At 27.3% G+C, this 18,457-nt stretch overlaps 2 long non-coding RNA genes across 5 annotated transcripts in view; one reads left to right on the top strand and one right to left on the bottom strand.

Annotated features, from left to right (window-relative positions):
• LOC107436714 (uncharacterized) overlaps nucleotides 1–5,638 on the top strand; it is a 124,142-nt gene extending 118,504 nt beyond the window's left edge. For both annotated transcript variants that reach the window (XR_015434624.1, XR_015434623.1), the window contains one exon: nucleotides 5,526–5,638. This is a non-coding gene — a long non-coding RNA (uncharacterized LOC107436714). The remainder of the gene's footprint in view (nucleotides 1–5,525) is intronic.
• A 1,277-nt stretch (nucleotides 5,639–6,915) lies between these two features.
• LOC107436716 (uncharacterized) overlaps nucleotides 6,916–18,457 on the bottom strand; it is a 441,993-nt gene continuing 430,451 nt past the window's right edge. For all 3 annotated transcript variants that reach the window (XR_015434629.1, XR_015434630.1, XR_015434628.1), the window contains one exon: nucleotides 6,916–16,963. This is a non-coding gene — a long non-coding RNA (uncharacterized LOC107436716). The remainder of the gene's footprint in view (nucleotides 16,964–18,457) is intronic.

Here is an 18,457-nt window from a genome sequence, read left to right as displayed (position 1 = left end):
GGGTGTTTAATTGCAGATAACACTGAGGAATAAGTTAATATTTGTTTTCTGTTGCATGGGATTTTTTTTAAACGGAACTTCGATATTTTTACGTCGCTGATTTTAAATCTGCAATTAGTTTCTCTCAACAAGCTACAGCTTTTACTTTTAAATGACACTTTTAGTCTATTTTTTGTCAAAATGAAAGTTTAAAAACGTAATGAATAACAGGGGGTCGCATCAATCGGTAACTTTTTTTTACAACATCAAAATTAAAATTGTCTGCACTAATTAATTAGTTTACTTGAGGTCACCTCCTCAAACCATTAAGAATGAGTTCTAGAATGTGATGATCCGATTATTAGCTCAAAAGTTATTCACGGTGGTCCACCCCCTCTTTTTTTTCCTTCTTTGGCGCACTGTACATTTTGACAAAAAATAGACTAAAATGTCATTTTAAAGAAAACTCTGCAGCTTTAGGAGCAAAACTAATTTCAAATTTAAAACCCCTACACCTGAATAATTAAAATATACATTTCGGTTTTTTACAAGTGAGGAGACATTTTTATTGCAAAATGTTTCTAAAAGTTGTAAGATTTGTTTGATTGCAGATAATCAAGCAAGAGGCAAAATAAAAAATTTTATGTGGCAAAGATGTCAGAAAAGGATAAGTTTCAATATCTAACATTTTATACTAATTAAAATATATATATATATTTTTAAAAATACTTTTTAACAAGGGTGGAAACAATTTCGTGGCAAAATATCGTTAAGGAGATCTTGAAAGAAAGTTAGTGTTGTTTAATATTAAAAAAAAATTGTTGAAGGTTTTTATGACTTTTATGCTGTTAAAGATGAAATAAAGGATTAGTTCAAATATTAAAGGTTTTAGGATGTTTAAAGTAAGAGTGGATAATTTTTTTTTATTAATTTAATAACGTCGGTGAAGAAACCACCCCAAATTTTAATAATAGCTTACATCACTAACTCAATTGTTTATAAACATGTATCTTTTTAATTGAATTTAAAGAATACACATCATTCGAAAATAAATTAGCACAGAGGATGACAATGTGATTTATAAATAACATTGTTTTTCGATTAAAAAGAGAAAAATAATAAAATTAATTATAAAAACAAGTTGAAATCATCAATTCTATTCACGAACGATGGTGTTTGAATAACTATTTTTCTTTTAAACTACTAGTTGCTTTTTTTATTACCAAAAATCTAATTTGAAAATAAGTTTCAATTTCAGAAATCTTATACATTTTCACGATTTAAGCCATACTTCTATGAAATTTACATGATTATAAAGAACAAAATTTAATTTTAAATAATGTTAATAAGAAAATTTCCACCCCTTTTATTATACTTTTACAATACATTACATTTTACTCTATCCCCTTTTTCTTTTATTACAACATACAATTCATTAACAAGTCATTTTACGACAATTAACAAATGAAAAAATATATAAATATAATTTTAGAAAAAGAGATAAAAAAAAAAATCAGTTTCAAGTTTTTGTAACACTTAATATTCTTTTATCAGAAAATTACAACAGATAGATCATTTCATATCCTTATTACGATATATATTACTGTCCTACATAAGCATTGCTCATACACTGTGAAAAATTAAGGATCAAATTACAATATTAAGCTACCACACAATACCACTTTGGGTGTATCATTCGTAAAATCCATTTTTACCGTAAAGTATTATACCATGATTATTACTTTAATATTTATTTAATTAGAACGATTCAGTAATTTAACTGTAATTATTACTGTAAAAATTAAGATATATCATATTTTGTCTTTGTTCCGTAACATGTCTCATTATAAAAATGGATTTAAGAACAAAAAGTACCTACACCCTGCGGACTGGTACTTTTTACCGGAATTTTTTACAGTGTACACCTCCTCGCCCTTGTCAGCAAAAATAAGCAAATCACAAAGCATTCTTTATGTAATATTTAAACGGCCCCTTTTCAAAAATATTATGTAAGTATGATGATATATTTTTTGTTACAAGGAAAAACAGAAATATAATGTAAATTAATAGCAAATATATTTAGGTATGAGTCGAGCTAGCCCTAAAAGATTAAATGCTTTGAGCAAAGTTTTTCATCCTCCCATTAAACAAAAAAAACAAGATGGAAAGTTTCGAAACTCGTTGGTTTAAAGAGCTTTCTTCAGTTCATAATAAATAAAAATATTCAGACACTTTATTTTCGCCCTAACGATTAGTTCCAGAGAAAACGTTCTCAAACTGAACTCCAACAACCGACTTTTACTCCAAAGTACTGAACGAGTTGGAGGAATCCTCCAATTTTAATAATGTGAAATGAAGATGAGCTGGAGAGGGTTGTAACCGAATTAGGAGAACTCGGCTTCTAGTGTTTTATACGTGGGCTAGCATTTCAATTAAACGGGATGCCAGATTTGGAATAGATCACTTTAGCCTTCTAGCGGCCTGTATTTACGCAAGTAAAGCACCCAACTTAATGTTTCAGCACAAACTCGACTGTTTTCCAGATGCGTTTTGCGTATGGTTTGTACAAGCTTTCATAACATTTACTCGGCTATTATAAAATACGTGCATTTGTCGCAATGGGAAATGAGAAAAACAGAAATATGATTTACTTTGCAATGCTATATTCTATTATTTAAGAAGATTACTGTAAGGAATATTGTTAAGGAATTTTACTTTAAGTTGTAGTAGAGAAAGCTAAACATCTTAACTTGCTAAAAACGATATTTTAAAATAAGAAGATAATTTTTTTTAAAGGTAAACTATTTCATAAATCTAAATTGTCACTATATCTAATTTTATATTTCTACATTAATTTTGAATTAAACCAGACAATGCAATATATTCTTTGGACAAAAAAAAAATCATTAGAGTTACTGTTTTAGAAATTATGCTTTCATATTTTCAATGAGATTATGTTAAATTTCACTTTAGCAAAATTGTTGTAGAGTAACTAGAAACGTCATAACTTGTTAACAAACAATGTTTTAAAATAAGGTGAGAAAATAAAATTGAGTTCCTGCAACTCGAGAAGAAGTGAAGTGATTATGGCTAACCATGTGATTTAAATCAAATTTAATTGGATACCTCTAAGCAACCGTCACGCGTGTCTCAAACCCGATTGGTTTATGAAACGACAAATGTCGCGATTTACCTACGATGACATCACATGCAGACATCCAATTTAAGAAACAAATGATTTTATAAATGATTAAATATTTAAAAAAAAATATTGTTAACTAAAGCTATTTTTCTTGCATTTGTTCTTGACTTAAATGAGACAATCCCCAGACAGTTGACTTTTGCTTGTCAAGCATTAGTTTGGGCATATATTTTTCAAAATACGTATGTGTATATAAAGGTTTGCGAAGCCTATATAATTGTTAATTACTTGGCCGAAATATTTTTTCTTAAATGAACTAGCTTTTCAGTTTTAAATATAAGTTTATTTTTTAAATTCAATTTTAGTCCCTGTCAGTCTGAAACACCAAAATATGAAGAAATTAACACATTTTTCGATTTAAAAGTTGAGTTTACTAAATTTACTTTTGAAGTAATTATTTTTCTGCACATTTTTCCAAATTGGGATTTGATTTCATGCAAGAACGATCTTTCAGAACTTAATAAGAATTTCTAAATACCTAAAAAACAATTCTTCTAATATCAGAAAAATAAATTTTTAATTAATGACCGTCAATAACTTATGTGTGAATCAAATATTGTAGTGCACTTATATTTGGGAATAATAATTATTTTAATTAAATACGCCACAGCGAAAACAAATGCGTGTAAAAACACACTGAGAAAAAAAGCGTAGTCAAAACTACCAGAATATGGGAAATTTTACAATTCTTCTGGCTCAATAGGAACACTAAAGAGCTTGGAAATTTTAACAGAAGAGCTTTGGTAATGATTTTGGTAAAGCTAACAAGGTTTCATAATATGTGGTAAAATTTGGAAAATGAGGTAAAATGTGAATTTTATCATGATATCTAGAGCACGGCATAAAAAGCATTTACTAGTTTGCATTTACTTTTCAATTTTGTATTTTTTACTTAATGTGTGGTAATAAGAACTATAATTCAGAAAACCAGAATTTCAGGTAAACTGTGAACATATATAACATAACTTAATATGAAAGGAAATAAATTATTATGAAAGGAAGAATGAATGGTTTAAAAGCAGCATACTTTGATTTCATTAACCGGAATTACGTTTTTTTTTTTTACCAGACATGTCATTACCATGCAGTACGGTAATTTTACCAAAATTGTTTTCTCCGTGTGTTAGCGATGCGTGGAAGTAGAATCAAACTACGCTATTTAGAAAGTGATGTGAACTAAAAATTTTTTTTCTTCACAAAAAATGAAATCGGAGTAATTTAACAATAAAATAAGAAAATTTGCAAAAATCAAAATTTTTGATTTGAAATCAAATTAATTACTTTTAGCTATTTCATTTTAATTTTTAGCTATTTTATTAAGCGTTTGGAATTTAAATCTGTGATCATTTTAGTTATGATTTCAGAAGACCTAGATGAGCGATCAGTGAAAGAAGTGCGTCTCGCGAAAATTTAAATAAAATATCGCTTTAAATTTCCTAATGTATGCAATTAATCGAGTTACCTAAGCGTGTCACTTCAATTTTACATGCATACATGCGTCACAGAAGAAATAAAATAGAAAATAATTGATAAAATACGAACGTAATTTTAGTTCGAAGCAAATAATTTGTAGACTAAACAAGTCAGGACATTGAAAAAAAGATAAATTCTGTGGTTAAACATGGACGGAAAAATGAATAATTGGAAAATTAGATTTGAAATTCTTTTAAAAACTTTAGGATTTATGCAACTAAAACACTAAAATAAAATAAATCGGACTTACATGGCGGTTGAGGTGCTTGTTTGATTTTCTGTGCAAAGATGAATTTTCGACCTGCAACCCAAAACCTGAGAATCTAACCTGGGAGACCCGGGCCATCGCAAGTTAGGGTCTCAGGGAGTGGGGTACAGGGGTTATTATGTCTTCCTTCACCTGAAAAGGGTGTTTACAAATTAATATTTTATATAAGAATGTTAATAAAACATGCTATTGAAACACTCCTACACAATGAGTTTGATTTATTGTAACTATTCTAATTGCTGGTTTAGTTATTAGTTAAAATTAAAGTAAACACCCTTGTTACTTAAATTAAGTTAATTAATTTATTTTTTTAACTTGTATAAATTACAGTGGACTATTAAAACGAAAATGCATCCAATTTTAAATTTACGAAAAAAAAAGCGAAAATAGTTTTTAAAAAATTAGTATCTCAGCTTTCTTAAATGGGACAGTGAAAAATTTTTAGGATGTTACATACATGAATGATATTAAATGGTATATTCAACTATATTGATAAGTATCTTAATGCTACACGTAACTTACCATATGTAATTACGGTTAATATTATTTTACCCGATGAAAATATGAATGCATAATTCTAATAAACTTATTGTATTTTTGTAGCTGATGGTCAGATGAAAATTTTCCAAAAGGCAATTTTGAAGAAGCTTCGAGAAAACAGAACTGGAAGTATTAAAAACTGTTAAGAAAGTTTGCAAAATAAAAAAAAACTGGAAAAATTTTATGTATGAAATATTTGTTTTGTGCAAATAAATTTTTGAAACTAAGAACAGAATGTTATTTGTCTATTTTTAAAATTATCAATTAAAAAAATAAAGCTTATTCGAAGACGGAAAATCGAGGAAACAGTATGCAATAAAAATCCCTATATAAATATTTCTATGAAACTTTTTTCAGCTAATAATTTTTTGATGACCTTACAATCAATCATTTGAAAAACAAACAAGTGAAGTGACAAGGATTAAAAAAGGAATTTTTCACCAAAAACCGATGAAAAGGAAACCAAATTAAATCATTTGATAATTAGCTCATATTAAGAAAAAATTTATCAATATTAAATTTAAAAAGATAAAGAGTACAAGAAAAAGAGTACTTGTATTATATGCTTATGTTACACATTTTTTTTCATTTTATAGCGTTTAATATAAATTAGATTACTTAATGGGAAATAACACTGTTATTGTTATAAAATATTTTTTAATTAGACATGTTTATAACTTAAAACATAAATAATATATTATTCTTAATTTTCAGAAATATGTTTAAAATAGTCTAATTTTTTCTTAAACTTAACAATTATACAGCTAAAGACAAAGTCTCTATTATTTAGGGTACTACTACTTACGGGTTACAATTTGCTCTATTTATTTCTAAATTATTTTAAAATAAAATGTAATTAACACAATTAAAATTATCTGATTCATATATGCAATAGACACACTACGTTTAGGAGTGAAAAATATTTTAAGATTGAGAAAGCATAGTCCATGCAGCTCTTGTGTATCTACGTATTTAGAGCTGTATTTTTGTCATTAATATTATCCTTTGAAGCTGATACTTGATGGAAAACGACATGCGGCTTACATACAATTGTGAATGAAACAAAAGCTATGTTTTGAAAATTTTATAAGTTCTCCTTTACGGCAGTTAGTAATTAATGTTATCAATATTAAATAACCCGATTATTTTGCATTAAGTATACAAGAGAGACGTTAGTGAACAAAAAAGCGTTAGAATAAGTTCAGGAACGAAGGAAATACTATTTAACAATGAGTTTTTTATGATGTTTACACAAAATGTTTAGCAATTGTGCGCGCCAACGTTTGTTAATTACGTTTATATACTATATCAAAATCGAACTTTAATGGATAGAAAATTAGAGTCCTAGACAACACCAGGACAGTGCAGTGTAGAACTAATGAACTAACAAATTAACATGCAGTATATAACAACCATTAAAAGATTAGTAGCACAGTCAAGAAACACACATATATATATTTCTCATTACATTTTATTTAATAATATTTCACTACATTATTTAAAAATCATCAGTACAAATATCATATACAAAGTATAAATTCATTCTAATAGTGTAAGGGAATAAAAATTAAATAACAAATAAGTCAACAGTTTATTGTAAATTTTACTTTGCTCAGATAAGCGCTTTTACCAAAACATGAAACAAATAATTTTTTGCGCGTGCCTCCAAATTTAGCATTAGATATCAGAGTTTAAACTTCATAATATTTTCATGCCCTGCCGAACATGTTGGTTTATAAAATACGTGTTTTTTAAATGTGTATGCATCTATTAATAACCTATCGAATAAAATAGCCTTAATTATACCCACAACAACACTTGTATTTTAAACATGATTCAGAAGTAATATGTATCATAAATAAAGAACACGAACCAGCCTTGCCTTGATAGAATTATTATAGATTGTTTGTTCATTGTTTATTTTTCACGAGTAAACATTGAATGAGTAAATGCAGAGCTTTATTTTTTTTTAAAAATAGTGTTAGGCATCATCATCAAATGCATGTTTTTTTGAGGTACTATTATCAAATATGATCGATTTTCTTTTCTCGCTTCCATACCGATAATAGAGATTTTTGTTAAAATTTCTTTTGGAAGCCAAATGAGAATTTTCGATCAAATACTTAAATCTCCTGGTATGTTGAGAAATATAATTTTTTTACCCCATTTATATACGGACTTAAATGTTAAGAATTAGAAATATTAAATAAAATTATCTAGCAATAAACTTTATAGTTATTTTTTATTTAAAAAAATGTAATAATAACATTTTATTAAAATAAATTTCAATTGAAAGTTTTTATGCAGGAAAGTTTGTTTTTTAAAATATATAAGGCAAACTGAAACATAACTCACATCATAGATATCAATAAAAAAAAATGAAATGTTCAATACATTGCATGGTAATAAAATTTAGATACGGCTTTTTTTCCCCTGACACTTCAAATCCATAAATATCTGTTTTTAGTAATTGCTTCCAATATTGGTCGTAATTATTTTTATCTGGTCAACATTGTATCAAAACTACGCAGTTGTTGATGGTATAAAATACAAAATGGCTACAAAAATTGGCATCAAAATTCAGAAGCAATCGAAAAGTTCAAAATGTGAAATATCTGAAAAAAGAAATAGATAAACTCTTCAGAACAAGCAAACGATTTTCCTCCAAGAAAAAAAATTTTTTTTCGTTCTTTCCATTTTCGAAAACCCTTTCATTATAAAGCCTCAGAACATGATGTAGGAAGGTTGAACATCCGTTACTCTTCGCCTATTCCTCCTCACCCCCTATTCAACTTCAATCATTCCATCCCCCTCCCTAAAAATAAGAAATGGGATAGAACTGTATAACTTTTTTTCGGACAACTAGAATTTTCTTGTCTGATCACAGAATGCTTCAGTTATAGTTGCTTTGTCTAGCTTTTTATTTATTTATTTTATTTTATTTATTTTTTTGAGAGAGTAAGAAATATCAGGTTGGTTGTAAGAGGGACTTGGGTTGTTAATTCAAGTGAAATGTGTAATTCAGATTTTACCAAATCCTTTAAAATTATACGCTTGAATCCAAATAATGAAAAAGAGAAAGAAAAAAAGTACAGAGCATAAAACAATGAACAGTAGGGGAGTGTACTGTATTTTGAGGCCTTTTTAATCGTTATTTTTAGCTTCAATAATCATCATATTTACAATCTAAAATCCAACTTTCAATACACATACGTTTTCCTCTGTAATATGGTATTTTTTTTTTCAAAAACAAAAAAATTTGATATAAAAATCTGTCAGCCACTTAAAGTAGAAACTGCAGATTATCCAGCGTACAATAACTTGTTGTATCTTAGGACAGTCTAATTTGAACCAATTTTATGCAAAGAAAATACATATTGCAGATGTATTTCACAAAAAAATAGAAGTTCTAAATTGAAACCTAATCTATCTAAGCAGCCAATGCATAATCTCGATGAATGAAGCACATATTATCATTAAATTTCTTAATGAATAGTTTCAGTTTGTGTTTCCTAATAAGTGGTTTTTATAAATGCCACCTTTTCCAATATTATGTTTCTAATTATTCGATAATGCAAGTATTGAATTTAGAGAAACAGAAAGGAGAAATTTTTTTTTATGAATTATTTCTACAAACAATAAATTAACTAAGTTCTTTAAACCAAGGAATTTTATTTAGTTGTTTAGTTTAGCTCAATAACTACCTGCTTGAGAAAAAAAAAATTAAGTGGTATTAAACCATCAAAGTTACATATCATAGAATAAGTTTACTGTTTCCTATTTCCTTATATTTAAATTAAAATAAATAATGAAAATATTGTAAAAAAGCGATGAATTATATACTTATAGAATATTAAGTTTCCTGTATTTAAAAGATTAAACCAGATTAGTACATATTACCACCCTTGTAACAAAAGATATCAAAGTTATTAAAGTTAGTTTAAAACTGTTTAAAGAGTTTTAAGAAATTTCTAAAATTAAAATATTTTTATTTCATTTTCTAAAAAGGTTACAAAATAAAATCTAGAACTCTTTTATGAATTTTTTAAAAAGAAATCAAAGCGAAATGCCTAAAATATGTTTATTTCGAATTTCATTTCATGCTGTAGTCTAGAATAGGTTTTCAGGCAAAATGGAAAAAATTCAATAATGAGGATGAAAACGGAATTTATTTTGTGATAAAAGGGTATTATTCAGCGATAAAAACAAATATTTTTTATTTCATTTCTTAAAACATTTTTCTCGGAAATCTATAGACTTTTTTTTATAGCTTACCAGTTCACATTTGTAATGTTAGAGAAAATCACAACATATTTGCTTGTGTAATATTAAGAAATTAAATGCTATTCAAAAAATTGATATTAGGAAGTTTGAAATTGCATTTAGAATTTTAATTTATATTTCATGATTACTAAATTATTATATAACTATTTTTTCCTAATTGAAATGCACGATTTTCGATTTCTTTTTTTATTTTTCACTCAGCCTGTGGTTTGCTTATTAGTCAATTAAACTAAAACTAACTACTTCCAAAATTACAACTTCATAAAATTTATCATAAAATCTAAAAGTTACACATTAAATTTTACACGCTCCCCATTTAAAGAGGATTTCCTTGTTTAAATTATAGCTTAAGTTAAGCAAACGAATTTAAGATATATTTCCTCCATATTGAACTTTTCTGATTATTATAATCTTCAAGAGAAAAAAGATAGTCAAAAAGAAAGTAAATGCCAATATGCATATTACATTTAAATTACAAAAAAATTGTTATAATAATAATATTTCTAAAAGCAAGAATAATAATAAAACTTCTCAATTTTTTTAAATAGTTCTTCAAGTAGGAACAATTTTCGAATAAAAAATATATTACTTCTCCCCTAAAGCATCATAAAAATATTGTTTAATATATTTAAAGGTGATAAACAGTTTTTTTCCCACTTATTTTTACATCGTAAATTAACATAAGTTTATCTTAGCAAGTTTTCATGAATATTCTAACAAACCAAACAAAAAATGGTTGGGAAAAAAGACCAAACAAAACAATTAAAAAAAACTGTACTTTTGAGTGTAGTTTATAGCTCGAGTAGAGTTTTGATTATAGTAAATAACCTATATATTTTTTAAATTTATATTACAGAATAAAATTCTAAAAATATTATTCAACTTTCTACAATCAATATTTTAAGTACTGTAATCTTTGTATCTATCTGATTATCATATAATCAAAGCTTACACTAAATTATTTGCTTTCTAAGCCTTTATACCTTCATTTTGTTTCATCCCAATGAAATAATTTCTTATATTCGCTTTTATAAGATATGAGATGTTAATGGCCAAAAAATGTCAAGTTTCATGTGATCGTTTTTTTAAAAAACAAACAAACTTATGAATCGTAAATAGTATTAAGACTTTTCATAAGAAATAAAAAAATAACTGCAACTAATGCCTAGTAAAGATGAAGGATTCAGTTATAATTTATAAGAATACCAGAATTGCATTGCATTATCCTAAATTTTTTGATATTCTTAAAATATATCTTTTGTTCAAAAACACCTTACGAATCAAAAATATGTAACATCTAGTTAAAAAATTCAACTAAGATTCAATGCAAAATTTACAATAATTTATAAAAAATAATAATTCACAATCAAAATGATCTGAAAATGAAAAATATCATTCAAAATTTGTAAACAAAAGTTAAAAAAAAAAGTATTGATGAAAAAAATTAGCAAATGAATTTTGAATAATACCCCATACGGAAAAAAAACGCATTTCATTAACATCCTAACCTTGCTCAATACATTAAAATATTTTATAGTTTTTTTCTTTGTAAGTAATAAAACACAACAAAAAATTTTAAAGTAATTCTAAACACTTTATTTTTCAGTAACCGGTAAAAACATTACTTGTAATAATTCTTTTCTATAGTTAATTAATATTAATTTACTTTTAACTATTCCACAACACCTAAGTCCACATTTATAGGAAAACATTTATTCTTTAATAATAATTACTTACAGTATATTTTGAATTTATACTTATAATTCATCATTTACTACTCAGGGACGAATGTGACTCTCTAAAGAAATTCATACACCTAAATAGATTTGGTTTCAAAAAAGGAGGTAACAAGATTTAAACGTTTGTTTATTAACGCACCTGAGAACTTCTTCGAACTTAAATAATATTCAGTATACTATATTAAAATAACTTCTTTTTTAGAAGGGAAAAAGAATTTAGCTTTGGGAACATTGATTAAGTTTTTTATAAACGGCTAACGTACTTATTATTCTTAAATTAAAAGACTCTCAACTTTAATTAAAAGAAAATTAAATTTTAAAGATTGTAATTATATTTAATCTTAAATTAAATAAAAAGACTACATATATCAACTTTATTTATTTTATCGATTAGTGCATGCTCAAGTTAGTCAGACAAGCAATTTTAATGTTCTCAAAAATAAAAATTTTTAAGCATGAATCACTGCAGAAAATAAAACTGACAAACAAAAATTGTCCAAAAGTGAGTCATCATGATAATGAAAAGAGTCTTAAAGCTAATATATTTCCATCAAAAAAAGAAATGAGCTATTCGAATATCATTGTGTTGTGTGCCACTCATTTTCATTAAAAGGATCAAACTGTAAATGTTGATAAATCGATCCTGTTAGATGAAACTGTGTTTCTGAATATAAAAGCTTTTATTTGAAACAAAAACACAGAATAATAGAAACCGTTTGCTTATAGAAACTGAAGGCAATATTTCATCAGAATATAAAAGAGACGTTAAATATGAAAAGGAAACGTGGAGTGCTATTATTAATAGAGAAAAGAATCTAACATGAATATTATTATATGAAATATATTAAGATCATTTTAAAGAGTTTTTTAGATATCTTGTAAAATTATTTTGATTATTAGCTTTTTTTTTTGTTAGAGTTTAATTTTATACTAAGGTAACAGGGTAACAGAAGTAAAAAAAAATGATCGGGCAGAAATCACGCGTTTATACATTCAATTCAGTACAATTAGTGATTAATTAAATGTTTATGGTTGTTATACTATATATTATTCATAATTATATTATGAACTTAACCAATAAAGCACAATCTTCTCTTTTAAGGTTAATGTTGCAAATAATCTCTTTTAATATATTTTCCTACAAAAACCATTTGTTCCATTTGGAAGAATGAATTTAATATTATTCAAAACGCATCAAAACCAAATCTGAGGAAAGAAAAAAAAAAAAGACTTAACGCCTTTTGACCAAACTTCAATGGAGAGAGAGAGAGGGGGGGGGGGAGGAGACTGCAAATAACCCAAAAATCTGATAAAATTAATGTAGAATGGTGAAAATCTCTTTTGTTACTTAAAAGCAATTGAAGAGCAAAATGTAAAACTACACTTCATTGTTCCCGCCGATGTTGAATGAACAAAAGGGTGAAAAGATACCATCCCAAGAAGCCAGGTAACAGCAATATTTATCCTCTTACAATCACGCATTTTCCTTTCTATCTTCGCAACAACGCATCGATTAGCCAAAATCAATTTTTTATTTGAAAACAATTTAAACCAATTTCATCTGGAGACACGCGCTCTTGTCGATGTAAAAAAAAGCCAAAAGATAATGCTACCGAAAACTGATGGGGAGCGAGGAACCTTCCGGCCAAACAGAACCTTTTAGGTCGTGAGAGAACGCCGTAGGGGTACTCGACTGGAGGAACAAAAGCAAAAAGGAGTGAAAATCGTCTGCCATCTAACGCTTCTCCATCCTCCCCTCACCCCCCACTTCCAAGTCGATCTTCTTGAGGAAGGAAGGGGAAGAGCACCTGGCATGGATGGGTTAAAGAAGATTCTTCTTGAAAATGATGGCTCATTGGGTCGATACCCGGAAATCGTTCCCCCCCCGATAGCTTGCGATGAAACTTCAACACTACTTTTCCGATTTACATCGATAACATAAGCAGGAACTTTTAAGATGATAAATTATTGCATCACCCGACTGAAACATGGGTATTTGCATAAATATCAAGATGACAATAAAAAGAGTAATACACGCAGTAAAAAACATTTTTAAATCAAGTACGTAAAATAAAAAAAAAGAACATCTTTATTAAATTTTAATTTTTTATGTATTGAGATGCAAATTCAATGAATCGTAGTAGTATACTAACCTTGAATATGCTAAGCGTTTCTGCAGACCCTATTTTAGGACACTTATGTATTCAAAGCACACAAAAGTAGTTTTCTATAAATAAACATATCTTTTCCTGTCGACGGATTTGGACTTTTGTCTCTCAAATGGGGAAGGAGGGCGCAAACTTTAAAATATACTTCCAATATTTTAGGCAGAAGAACGACAGAAAGTTTGGGTCCCTTACTGTTAATTTAACTTTTTTCAAGTTGACAAAAAATAAAAATAATAACAAAAAAAAATCGAGTTATTAAATTTTCAAAATGTCTATACCTTATAATTACAAAAAAACTTTTGACCATTGTTAAAATAAATACACTGCATAAAATTCCGAATCAAATTACTGGATGGGCATTTAGGCTGCCAGTATTTTTTACTATAAAATTATTTTTCATGGTAAAGTTTTACGAGACAAATAATCATATACAGTCATTTTTACAGTAATATTTACTGTAAAATTAAAATAACTGAAATTAAATGAATATTACTGTTAAACGGTTTAAAATTTTACGGCAAAATGGCTTTTACAAAATGCTGTACTCAGTGTGCCAGTACATTTTACCGTAATTTGATCCGGAATTTCTTACAGTGTAACGACGATTCCATAAACGAACTTTCAGAATTAGTCTCGAATTTTTCCAAAAGCAATATTTCCAGGCATTTTTTTACAAGAAAAAAACATCATTAATAAAAGAAAGATAATACCTGGTAATTCATTATTCCTCTTCGGCAATAAGAAATAAATAACTTTACAACAAATAAGTTTTTCAGACAAGCATAATGTCCTTGTAATTCATCATTAAGCGAAATTCTCCAGACATACTGAAATTTTTTTTCTTCCAACAGCGATAATGAAAGAAAGGAAATGTATGAAATCATATGCAGTTAAAAGATCATTAACCGATACTTCTAGAAACGCACACTATTTGAGGACAATTACAGCGTCTGAGCTAGTGAAAGTATTAAGTGGCCGATTTCACGGTTTAAAGAAAAGATGAACTCAGAACGATAAAGAAACAAGAATTTTCAAACATATTATAAATGTATTTTTTTTGGCTTCAGATCACAAATTAAATTATTAATTCAATGCTAGAATAATAATTCGCTGATGTAATTTTGTTTACTATAAAAAATCTCATTTGCTCGGGAGCAAATAGTACGCACGCGTTGTCGTTGTATGCGTTGCTATGGCAACCGCTGATGTTTAATAATTTGCAAACAACATAGTTTTTTTAGAATTTTTTTTATTATGTATTGAGATTTGGAGAGTTTATCCTTTCGAAAGAGTTCCTATGAAATACTTTTCGATACGTGAATATAAAGAATTTCATCCCGTGAACGATATTTTCATTTGTTTTGTTCATTTACGAATCAGAAATCTAGTCTACATTTAATCATTGACCAATGAAATTGAGTCAACTGATTCAGAACTATTTAACAACTATCAAAAACAAATACGCTACCATCAGAACCCTTATCCGGAAGGATAATTTTTCACCATAAATTTATTTCTAGTAGTCTGAAATACAAACAGAAAGCCACTTTCTGCAGGTGGATTACTTTTTGCTAATAAAAAGCAAAATAATACAGATTAATAAGTTAAAAGTAGTCCTAATTACTCGCGAATTATTGAAATTAAGGTAGTTTTTACACACGAGATACTTAAGTATCTTAAAAATTTTTTTTACATATATGCAGAGCCCGCTCTAAGCATTCGCCACCTCGTAAAATGCGATAAAATCGTTAACTCAGCGAGAAAAATTGTGTTTTGGCGAAATAGTTTTTCCAGCGAACGTAATTTTAGTGGTATGTAAACTGTTGATATTTATTCAATGTATAAATGTTAGTTAAGGAAGAAAGTAATTTATTTTATAGTTAATTTTTTTTAAATTAAACTTTTATCCTCACTTAAACCTTCATTCACTAGTTAATCTAAAATTCAATCATATATATTTTTTGCGGTCAAACTTATTCTTTAACTTCTTATATTTGTTAATTACATTTAAGGACCTAATATGAAAATAAATTTTTTACTTGGATGATTTTTTGTTTGTTTGTAATTTTTGTAGTCTTTGAAAAACAAAAAAACTAGTTTTTAATAATTAACATAAAAATTGCTGAAATTAGAATCGGCTTGCGTCTGGTTAATTCTTAATAAGCTAATTTAGTCCTCTGGTCACATCCATTTTTTTTTTTTTTTTTAAATAAAGGTATCTTTCAACTAAGATATATGAAACAAAAAGTAACAGATTTAAGCACCATGTTTAACAGTTACACAGTATTTCGTGAAAATGTAACTTTTCTGCAAGCTTTCTGGAAATTTTTTCACCCCTACAAAAATAAAGGGAAAAAAAGGAAACAAGCGAGCAGTCCTGGTTTTTCAATTCCAATTTGCCTCTCAATGGAGTGGAGAACTCCATATCTTCAGCAAGTGACAAAAGTAAGCATTTCGCTTGAAACAGAGATAACAGTTGAAATTTATTTCCTATTCAGAATTTCGAAATCAAATAAAATATTACTTTTCTAATAAAAAAATTAGGTTTAAAAGCAACTCGGCACTTAAAGTTTGCCACACTTTGTATTAATTTTTATTTAATATTATTACTTCAATCAGAATATTTTTTACCGAGAGATGGTAAAGAATTTTACACAATTCAGATTAGAAAAAATTTCACTGTAGGAAATACCGAGCAATGACATAAAATCAGTGTAAGTAATAGTGGCACTTAAACTTTAAAGAGCATCAGTGATGAAAATAAGATGCAATTCCTGCCATTCAAAACCAGGAGAAAAAAGACAAAAATCCTGGAACTGTTCTTTTGTGAACTTGCAAAACGAGCAGCACAAGTGTTTGCACAAACAAGATAGTTTTGTCTATCATAATATACTTTAGACGTGGCAATGCATTGATAACTTTAAAAAAAAGCAACTAGGAGGTTTTGCATATGGGCAATTCAAATATAAATTTTTTGTAAATAGTTAGAAGTAACAAGCAAGTAAGGTTCACACATGATACAATAAGCTTTTAAGCAACTATTTTAGTAAAAAATAAATAAACAAATAAAACTTTTTGATTATATTGGAAGACAGAGCGTTAAAACAAGAAAATTATATTTACAGGACTTCACCTTTTCAACTCCACCAGTTCAATTATCTTCTCTGACTTCTTATGGCTCTAGACCTTTTATTTGCAGTTAACAATCTTTTACACAAATGTTATAGTTTTTGGGCCTGGAGTCTTAAAGTTCAAATATCCATTCAAAGTGAGGAAACACAAACAAACTGTAGTTTTAAAGAATGTTAAGCTACAGAGTAAAAGAAATAAAAATACTTAATCTAAAAATAGAATATTTTTTAAATCTATAACTAGAATAAATTTTAAATTTAATTTCAGAATAGTTATTCTAAAAATTAATTTATTTTTAATTACTCTAAATATAAAATTAAATTTCACTAGTCACATGTACAAACTTAGCTGACATTTCAATAAATATTGAAAAATTCCTTGCAGCTATTTCAGATAAAATTTATAACAATATTTTGTGAACATAAATACTATAATATTTAGTCAAAAATACTTAATTTATTTTACAGTAATTTACGTACATGAAAATTTAAGATACTTCTCTTTTTGAGTAACAATTATTAGAACAAATTGAATAGAATAAATAAATTGAATAGAATAAATATGTAGGATTGATGTAAAAGGCTTTAGTGTAATGGCATTGGTGTAAATAAAGTCTTAAATTTAAATTTCCTTTAATACTTACTGACTTCGGCAAAAACTATATATCTTTCATTACATATGATCGAATATTGTCTCTTAAAATGTAATGAAAATGAAAAAAAAAATTTTTCCTCGCAAAGTTTACAGTTAAATTTTAATATTGCTGTACATACATCAAGTTTTGAGTTTTCAGGAAATGATAGTGGCACTGAAGGCTGACTTTGTTAAATAAAATAGATGTAGAAATAACTAAAAAATATTAGTTTATCTCATTAACAAACATTTAATAAAATTTTTTCCTTTTAACTATCGTGACGCCCCATTTTGTAGTTAAAAATGCTATTTAAACTGTTATTTTGACATTAAATAATGACAACAGCAATGTTTATTAAAGAATAATTTTTAAGTTAAGTCAACAAGTGTGTTGTAAACGTGTACAGAAAACGTAAATTATATCCTCGTAACGAATTAATTTCTATATTTTAAACTGTATATAAATAAAAATATATAGATGAATTATTGACATGCAAATATATGGGCTTCAAAAATCGAAACTACTTTGAAATTAAATTAGATCTTATTTCAAAGAAATCTTCGACTAAATATGTTTAAAAATAGTTTTTGAATACATAACTAATAAAAGTATGCCCAGTCACAGTATGTATTAAAGCATAAATTCTTGACAAACCTAAGTTAAATCTAAAGCAAAAAGTTTATGATTACTCTAACACACGTGTGCTTACAGCAAATTCTGTAGATGCAGCATTGTCAAAAGATAAAGCACAAACACTAATAGACAAATACAGTAAAAAAAAAAGGAAAAAAATAATAGACAAGCCTTCCATTCCTTTTTTCTTCTCAAGACAGCTTATCCTGCTTTGATTTCCGAGTCTTCATAAGATGCAACAGGCATGCATCGAGGGAAGTTGGCAAGCTGTATAGTTCGCCCATTAAAGATGTAAAACAAAAAATTATGACTACTCTGTGTACTTACAGCAACGAGCAAATTCCGTTGATGCAGCATTGTTAAGAGACGAAGCACTAACACAAATAGACAACATGCGTTGAAAAA

Source organism: Parasteatoda tepidariorum, chromosome 6, assembly GCF_982258835.1.
Source record: "Parasteatoda tepidariorum strain Cologne lab strain chromosome 6, Ptep-v5.0, whole genome shotgun sequence".
Taxonomy (NCBI): Eukaryota; Metazoa; Arthropoda; class Arachnida; order Araneae; family Theridiidae; genus Parasteatoda; species Parasteatoda tepidariorum.
Note: the sequence above shows the minus strand (reverse complement) of the source record. Positions and strands in the feature narration are given on the sequence as shown.